This window comes from Gavialis gangeticus, unplaced genomic scaffold (assembly GCF_001723915.1).
Source record: "Gavialis gangeticus isolate Ggan-Ray unplaced genomic scaffold, GavGan_comp1, whole genome shotgun sequence".
Taxonomy (NCBI): Eukaryota; Metazoa; Chordata; order Crocodylia; family Gavialidae; genus Gavialis; species Gavialis gangeticus.
The window spans coordinates 49838302-49846372 of record NW_017729004.1 but is presented as its reverse complement, the minus strand read 5'-3'; the positions used below and the strand labels follow the sequence as shown (position 1 = coordinate 49846372).

At 42.5% G+C, this 8071-nt stretch overlaps 1 protein-coding gene across 2 annotated transcripts in view; it reads right to left on the bottom strand.

Moving 5' to 3' along the window:
- The window catches only part of NMT2 (N-myristoyltransferase 2), a 54081-nt gene that overhangs the window by 45713 nt on the left and 297 nt on the right, over window positions 1–8071 (bottom strand). The window lies entirely within an intron of this gene.

Genomic DNA, 8071 nt, shown 5'->3' with positions numbered 1-8071 from the left:
TGCCTTGGCCTTCCTGACTGCCCCCCTACATCCCCAAGCAACTGCAGTATAGCCATCCCTGGTGATGGCCCCTCCCTTCCATTGGGTGTACACCTCCCTTTTAGCTAGGAGACATTCCTGGATGCTTTTGGTGAGCCATGGGGGCTTGTGTGCCCTCCTGCTCCCTTTGATCCGCATTGGGATTACCTCCCTTTGGGCTTGGAGGATCGTCTCCTTAAGGAGCGACCGCTCCCCTTGGACACCTGGCTCCCCTCCCCTCCCCTCTGGGACCTCAGTGCTTCCCCGACTATTTTCCTTAGTTAATTGAAGTTTGCCCTCCTGAAATCTAGGGCTGCTGCCTTGCTGCAGGCCTTTGCTACCTTGCACTGGATGGTGAATTCAATTCAGATTCAGAGATTCGGCCGCTGAATTTCCACAGAATCAAATCAGGGACCGAAGCTTCGCACAGCCCTAGTAATTATTCCCTGCTATTCAGCACTGGTGAGGTCACATCTGGAGTACTGTGTCCAGTTTTGGGCCCCCCACTACAGAAAGGATGTGGAGAAATTGGAGAGAGTCCAGCGGAGGGCAACGAAAACAGTGAGGGGGCTGGGGAACATGACTTATGAGGAAAGACCGAGGGAACTGGGCTTATTTAGTCTAGGAAGAGAAGACTGAGGGGATTTAATAGCAGCCTTCAGCTACCTGAAGGGTGGTTCCAAAGAGGATGAAGGTACTGTTCTGTGATGGCAGATGACAGAACAAGGAGCAACGGTTTCAAGCTGCAGCAAGGGAAGTTTAGGTCAGGTATTAGGAAGAACTTTCTCACTAGGAGAATAGTAAAAACACTGGAACAGGTTACCCAGAGAGGTGATAGAAGCTCCATCCTTGGAGGTTTCCAAAACCTGGCTAGACAAGTCTTTGGCTGGGATGATCCTATTGGGGATGGTCCTGCCTTGAGCAAGGGGTTAGACTGGATGACCTCCTGAGGTCGCTTCCAACCCTAACTTTCTATGTTTCTCCCTCCGGCTTTTTTAATCTCTGTACTTAGCTCTAAGGGCAGCGTTTACCTCAAACATAGCTCCACTATTAGTGAAAAGAAATGCTGCTCTTAGAACATGACCTATGCCATATGTCACAGTGAACTCAGTTTTGAAATAAAGCGGGTAAAACACACACACCTTTCAATGGGAACTGGTTCCATTTACATTCCACTAGAATTTTGCTCTTTGAGATTACTAGATCAGTGTTTTATTTGGTTTAGTTAAGTAATGAAATAACAGCACTTCTAAAATGTATGTTTGGCAGTAACAGAGAGAAAATTAAACTTTGCCATGCCTTACTAACATTATCCCCAGTTAAACTGTGCTTTTTGCAGGACACATTTACTTTGTTCTTTGGCCAGCTGAAGGTTTTTTGGAATCCCCTCCTCTATAAACACAGTCATCCTATAGGGAAAGCTAAATAGCTGAGAAGAAGTATTCAAAATCTGGTGAAGATCACACCCATGTTTTAAAAACTGCTGCAAATTTTGTCTAGCATTCCAGCTGAGAGAAAAATATAGATGAGAAACAGTAAAAAAGTGGTAACAACCTTTTTGCTTGAATATCCTCCCGCACGCCTCCTCCCATTTCTAAAATAGACCTCTTCCAAAACCCAGTTTTAGTTCCCAACCTTCACTTTTAGAACTTTTACAAAGCTTGTTACAAAAGAAATATTCATATCTTTTGCCTGACAGGGTGTGCAGCAAACTTGAATGACTGTCTGAACACTCTCTACACAATCTGCTACTTAATCAGTCTTTCATTCCTGTTATAATCCACAAAATACAAAATATTTTTAAAAGACAGATCCATTTGTTTGTTCTTCATTTCTCTTCTTTTCAGGCATGTTTGCAGTAGACAAAACTAGCGCTGATCAGGAACTCAACTGGCTGTGGAGGATTGTCTAACACAATTAGAAACACTGACTGTGCAGAGCCAAAGGCAAAACAGTAAAAGCAAGCCTCCACCTTCAACATTTTACCTCGCCTCACATTACTGAAAGAATGGGAAGTTTAAAATAGGAGTCAGTGGGGCAAAAGTGTGGGGGTAGGGGCAGAAAAAGAGGAAGGGGATGAACATAAAGGATATTCAGAATAGCAGGATTCAGCTCTTTAAATAAAAAACAAAAAATGTGTTTCCTTTTGTGTTGTGCACTGATTTAGAATTCTGGATTTTCCTGTTTCAATTCAGTATGCACACATATTAACCCCAAGTAATATGGCTTGTTTTCACTAGTACAATCACAGAAATTTGAAAACCTGGTTTCTGCCTTCCATAAAAAATGATCTTCAAGTACGCGTTTGCTTACTAAAAGCTACACCAATTTAACTAAGTCAATATAGCTGAGATGATACAACGGTGTGAACATTGTTATTCTGGTGTGAAGTGTTCTTCTACGTGGGAAGACGAATAAGCAATGCCAATAAGGCTACATCTACACTACAGACGTCTCAGAATTTCCTTAGCGTCTCTTTCTGATATAGCTGCATCAGAAGTCCCTAGAATAGACAGTTATATTGACAAATCTGAACTTTTAGCTGTACATCTTGTTTTGCACGTGGGTAGTGGTTTTACTACTCTGGTATAAAAAGCAATGTTGCTGATATAGTGATGTCCACACTAGGAATTCTTTACCAATAATATGCTATATTAATATTCCTATACCACATAGTGCCTTCAGCGTAGATGTGATTAAGGCACTTTTAACTCAATCCTAAGTGACAGTGACAGTTATACTAGCAATATAACAGTAGAAGAAAAAACGCCAGTCATAACCAAAAATAATTTACTAGAGCAAAAAGTGATATGTACACAAAGCCTCAGTTGAGAGGCAGAGTCGTGAGATCTGGTCATGCTGCAAAATAGATTATTTTTGCAACAAAACCAGACTGCAAGTGTAACCTTGAGTGTCATTCAGGCCCATTTTTTTGTCCGCTTGTCTGAAACAGTTACAAATTAAAGTCTGATTCGACCCACGCACACCTGTCTGTTTGTGCACACACATCTGGTATTTTGCATGAATGTGGAAAAGTGCATGCACATTTCTAAAAGCCTTAGCATCTCCAAGTTTCCATATGTTTATCTTAGAGGTAAGGATATTTTATTTTCCCTATAGGAGAGAACTCAGAAGCTCAATTTGGGAAACTTTGGGCAAAACTTTCATATTATCAGATGCATGGAAAAGTGTAAACAATTGTGTATGATTCCACAACCAGGGAATTGCTATTTTTCCCCGTGTATCAAGCGGAGTGAAAACATCCGATTCTCATTCCCAGTGAATACCCTTCATTGTTATTTTAACTATATAGCTAGATATTGAATACCACTCTGACAAAAGCAGCTCTTGTAACCACCTACATGGGTATTAAATTCATTATCACCTGATAAAGTTAAAATTTTTCTCTGTTTCCCAAACTACCATAATCTTCACATGTTCAAGGGAATTTAGGATGCAAAAGTCTAGATTGTACAGCTGTTCCCAAACTTGTTTTGGCTGTTTCAAGTCACTGAGGGAGGGAGGGAGGGGGGGAAAACCACATTTGAGGGGCCCATTAAAAATGATTTCTGCAATATAGGGGCAAATTCAAATTTGGTGTAAATGGGTTAGATTTTACTTGACTCAAAATATATGTTGCTGACACTAGTCTATATTTGGTTCATAGTGCTTCTATACTTTGAAAATTCAGTCATATATTCTGAGATCTTCCTAATCTCCTATTAGACCATCAGCATTCCAAGGGAGAAAGCACCAGCCAGAAAGTCTTGATAAAGTCCTTTAAATTTTACTGTCAACACAACTGTAGTTAGATAAGCTAACACTTTTCAGCTAATTTCCATAAATGGCTGTATTTGGAAATGCATGCTTTATTGTTTAGTAATGAGCTTGTAAAATGAGAAATCAAACTTATTCCGCAGAACTTAATATTAACCAACTGTCTTTCTTCTGAGTCTCCCACTGTGGTCCTTATTTTTAAAATCTACTCCAGGAGCGAGACCTTGTATGCTACATTACAGACTAGAGCAGAACTCCAAGCTACAGATTTGTTTTAAAATAACAACAAACAAACAAAAACTCTTAGAAAAATTGAGTTTTATTTTTATAAAGCTGCGATTAAGCAGTTTTATATTTTAGTGTACTGCTACACTGCCCAGTATGAAATGGCTTAAGAATCACTGAGGGGTTTGAGGGGTTTTTTTGCTTACAATCTTTCTGAATGTGAATATTGAATATTCCCCATCTGTGCCCTTTCTACCATTGAATTCCAATGCAAAGAGTCATTGAGAATAGACTGAGAGGCCCTACAGAGCTAAGGGAAAGTGGGGGCGGGTTTAAATAAGCTGTGTATTTAAAAAACGTTGGGTTAACTTATTTAAGCCTATTTTAAACTTACATATACTAATGGAGCTGTTCTGTAAACAGTTTTTTAACATGAAGTGCAATAGAGTGCAGAAGAGTGCAGCTAACAAGCAATTGCAGAGATGGGGAGGCAAAGAAGTGTAGTGTATAGGAGCCGTAGAGTATACAAGTCATGCAATGCATCCAGAAGATGTAGCCAGCACAGATACAGATAATGTTGACAGCAATGATTATTTATGCTACAGAATAATTACCCAGCTTTTTTGCCTTCCCAACCACCTTTAAAAAACCCACCCGCACCCTCTCTCTCTGCACAGTGTCACAGTACTATTTGTGGTCAACCCTATATCAGCCAATTTTAAATGTCAAGTTACAGTTTGAAGAAAAGTTACTTCATTTATATTGCACTTGTAGCAAAGGATAAACACTACCTGGCCTTATATGTAAAATTAAACTCTAAACACAATATTAAATGCAAGCGATGCAAACACTTCAAAACTTTGATATAACCATATTTTTAAGCACCAAACTACACAGTATTTACAAGTAGGCAAATCCACACAACTTGAAATGATCTGAATACTCAAAGCAGCTTTTAAAGCTATTTCAATTTACACATACATACCTATATATCTATATGTATATACATGATTATGCATGTGTATGGGTGCGTACACACCCATGTACACACACCTTGTAATGTGTGTGTATACACCCCCCCCGTATTAATCCAAATCCAAAATGACTGAATTGAAAATGATCCCCCAATAATTAAAGTACATCCTTGGAAAATTATAAGTTTATTCTAGTTTAAGTATTTAAAATGTTATAATTTCCCACGTACAGAGTCTAATTATTGGGGGGCTGTCTTAAATTCATCCCTGCCACCACTCCAGCGGGGAAAGCAGACCCCCACCACTTGCCTCCCCTAGTGGCTTGCCCCTCAAATCATTCCCCTTATGCCTGTCCCCCAGCACCTGCTTCCCTTGTTGCCTGTCACCCACAGTGCCTGTCTCTTTCCACTGCCCACCCCCTGGTGACTTGTACCCCCTGCCACCTGCCCCCATTTACTCTGTATAGTGGCCTGGACTCCAGCCAGGGGCAGAGAGCACACAGTGGCTACAGCCCTGCCCTGGCCAGGCACCAGCTTCAGTGACAACTCTACTCCTGGCCAGAGGCAGTCAGCAGCTGTGGCTCTGGCCTTGGGCCCAGGTGAGGGCTGGAGTTGGAGTCACAGCAGCCCCCTTGCTGTTGCCTGGTCCTCCCAGCGCTTTTCTCTCACTCCCCTATGCACTTTGCCTGGGCCAGGCACCACGAGGTCACCCTTATGCTCCCCCCAGCTGCATGAGCCACCCCAATCCTGGTCAGGGGCAGGCAGCAGCTCCAGCTTTTAGTCCAGTATTTGAGTCCAAGAGAAGGGTTTTTTTACCCCCATGTTAAATAGGGAAAGAAAACCTCATCTTGGATTGAGTAAATACAAGATATATTTTATTTCAATATTGAAAAAATAATTTTACAGGGTATATTGACCTTCCCTGTCCTGGAAGATGCCAAAATGCCATTATAGCTTTTTGTGGGGAGGAAACAGAAGGGAGGGGGCACAGCTGGAGGAGAGGTTACAATATCTGATACTGCTTTTCAATGCACATTTTTGTTTCAATTTTTTACAACCTCAGTTTGCACACCTCACTCAAAGGGTCTAACCAGTAGCAGATAACATGCCAATGGAAGTAAAGCACTAATTCATAATTTCGTATTAGACTTTGTATATAACAAGCACTAAGAAATTAACATGGATATAATCTAATTACAGGGGGGTCCATCTTTAATTCAAATTCATTTAAAAAAAAAAAGAAACTAATGATACCATTTACTGGAATGGAATGATCAAACCACTTATTCTGGTTAGAAATTATCCCACTTTCATCAGTTACTGATCATTCACTAAGGAAGCGACTTCCATGGAGAATTCATAATAATACTCAATAGATTTGAGAGAGTACCACGGCCATATTATTTCTCTCTGAAAGACTGAAGACACCTTACTTAGCAAGAAACCAGCTTTAAGATATGAATCAGAATGTGTCTAATTGTCTGTATCCTTCCTCCTGCTAAAATTTGCTTTAGCACTTGCTGTAGCACTGAAAGAACAGACCTGGCTTGCAAGGCTGAATGGCTGAAGAGAACTCAACCAAGGAAAAGCAGTAAAATAAAATTAAAAAAAAAAAGAAAAAAAAGAAAAGAAATTGCAATGTGAATGAAACAAGAACAAACTCCAGACACCCTTCTTTCCTCAGACCTGATGTCGAATGCTTCACATTCTAAAGCTTGTCTACGTCTATCTTAACCAAGCAGTTGGTCCAATAAAAGATACCACTTACAAAAATCCTTGCCTCTCAGAGAACAATTATCACACTATTAATCTATCAGGCCTGGAGCATCAGTGTGGCTTATCCGAGTAGTAATAAACAGTCACCCTGTATTCTCCGTGGAGTTATTACCCACATTTAAAAAATACGAAATGCTGGAATTTTCAGAGGTGGCAAGTGGGAACAATGCCCCACATCTGCTCAACAGTTTCCTTTTCCCCTTGCTAACGGCACATATTTACATTACCATTATAACTCACACAACCTGTTTCCTAAGCTTGCTAGGAGTATGCTGAAGGAGCGACAAAGAAAATTCAAGTCAGTCTTCCTTGGTCTTTAAGATTGTTGGCACCATATTTAAGGTGCAGAGCAGCTTGTTGCCAAGCAAACAAGCAGCAAAAAATATTTTACAAATCTTTCTCAGCCAATAATTCCCTACAGAAATACTCTGACCGAAACATGTAGAAAACCCCTACCAAAGGGATTTACGGAGCAGATCAAAACCCATCCTATTTCTATTTTAGGCCACTCTGGCCACTCCTGGTTACAACAACAAAGCATTTTCCCTCCTCAGCCAGCCTATTTCTAATCCTAGGGGTCAGAAAGTAAAATTCAAACGTAGTTAGCCCTTCAAAGCCGTTCTTCTGCGGTATACCGACCCTGCACAGAAATCCGTGCAGGTTCCCTCACGACCACACAGGCCCACGAAAGCCCACGGGCACCAGAGCCCATCGAAAGGGGTCACATATATGGACTCCTACCCAGCTGATCCCATGGGTGAGTGAACTGCTTGTCTTTTTTTCTCAAGCGCTTGGAGACAAAGTCTAACCAGCAGCGCAAGGAGCTTTTTATTTATTTTTTAAAGCAATTTGAGAACACTGAGAGGTACTTTAGACGCACAAAAACACAGGCTCTGTTCCAGTGATCAGAGTCCAGACAGCCAGGGGTGTCAGCCGGGGCAGAGGGGGGAAGATCTCCAGCGAGCCAAGCACAGGGCGGAGCGGGAAGGCCCGGACAAGGGGTCCGAGATCTGCCCCTCGGAGACCGTGGCGGCAGAGGCTGAACCAGGGCCCTGCCAGCAGCCGGCTGCTTTCAGGGGGCTTCACAGGCAGCAGCAGCAGCAGCGATCGCAGCGCCCGGCCCCTGTGGGCTGAGAGGACCCCGGCAGGTCTCAGCCGCCCGGAGGCAGCATCCCCGGAGGCGGCGGCCGCGGATACGGACTGGCCCGCACCTGAGCCGCCCCCCGCGCGGGAGGATGCGCGTCTCCAGCCCCGGGCGCGGCCCCCCGGCTTCGCTCCCCGCAGCGACGCACAAAGGCATTG